We start from the raw sequence: 1,094 nt of genomic DNA on the forward strand, positions 1-1,094 counted from the left end.
AATGAACAGAAAATAGTTTCATTACAGAAAGAATTAGATGAGCTAAAACTAGAGAATGAGACATTAGATCTAATATATTCCTGTAATACATGCAATTGCTCAATAGATAATTTATGTCAATCAACTGTCTGTGAGTCTTGCGAGACTTTGAAAAATGAGAATTTGAGACTTAATGAAAAACTCGCAAAGAGTCAAAACATGTTAGACACTATGCTTAGCCAAACTAGAAATGTTGGTGACCACACTGGACTAGGATATATTCCCCCTATGCGTAGGAGAAGTCCATATAGCAGACTTATTACTCGGCCTAACAATAAATTTAATAATAAGAAGGTTCCTACATGCTTTTATTGTGGCACACATGGCCACACTTCCTACTCTTGTTACATCAGGAAATATGGTATACATAGTGGTGTATATGTCTGGATGAAAAAGGGAGATGACTCCCTGGTTACTAATAGAAAAGGATCCAATATAAATTGGGTACATGAAAAAGGCAAGTGATATATTTTGCAGGTATGTCTACGAGCACATGGACAACATTGGTATCTTGATAGTGGATGCTCGAGACATATGATAGGAGCTAGATCAAAATTCCTAGATCTATCATTGAAAGAAAAAGGGTTTGTCATGTCTAGAGACAACAACAAAGGAAAGATACTTGGCACCAGAACAATTGGCAACTCAAATCAGGTAGTGATCGAGAATGTGCTATATGTTGAAGGCTTGGAATATAATCTCTTGAGTATCAGCCAACTCTGCGACAAAGGTAACCATGTATCTTTTGATTTGAAATGTTGTATAATTCGTGACAATATATCTATTAAGTTAAGTTTGTCGGATATCGTATTAATAATATCTATATGGTTAACCTAGAGGATGTCACTACTCTATTTTCAAAATGTTTTATATCTAAAGAGGATGACATCTGGCTTTGGCATAGGCGTGTCGCTCATATTCATGTAAAGCATCTAGATAAATTGTCTAAAAATAATTTGGTTGGTGGGCTACCAAAACTTGATTTTAAAACTCTGGAAACATGTGATACTTGTCAAAAATGTAAACAAGTTAAAAACTCTTTTACTAAAAAGAAT

The sequence above is a fragment of the Lupinus angustifolius genome, unplaced genomic scaffold (genome assembly GCF_001865875.1).
Source record: "Lupinus angustifolius cultivar Tanjil unplaced genomic scaffold, LupAngTanjil_v1.0 Scaffold_118, whole genome shotgun sequence".
In the NCBI taxonomy this organism is placed as follows: Eukaryota; Viridiplantae; Streptophyta; class Magnoliopsida; order Fabales; family Fabaceae; genus Lupinus; species Lupinus angustifolius.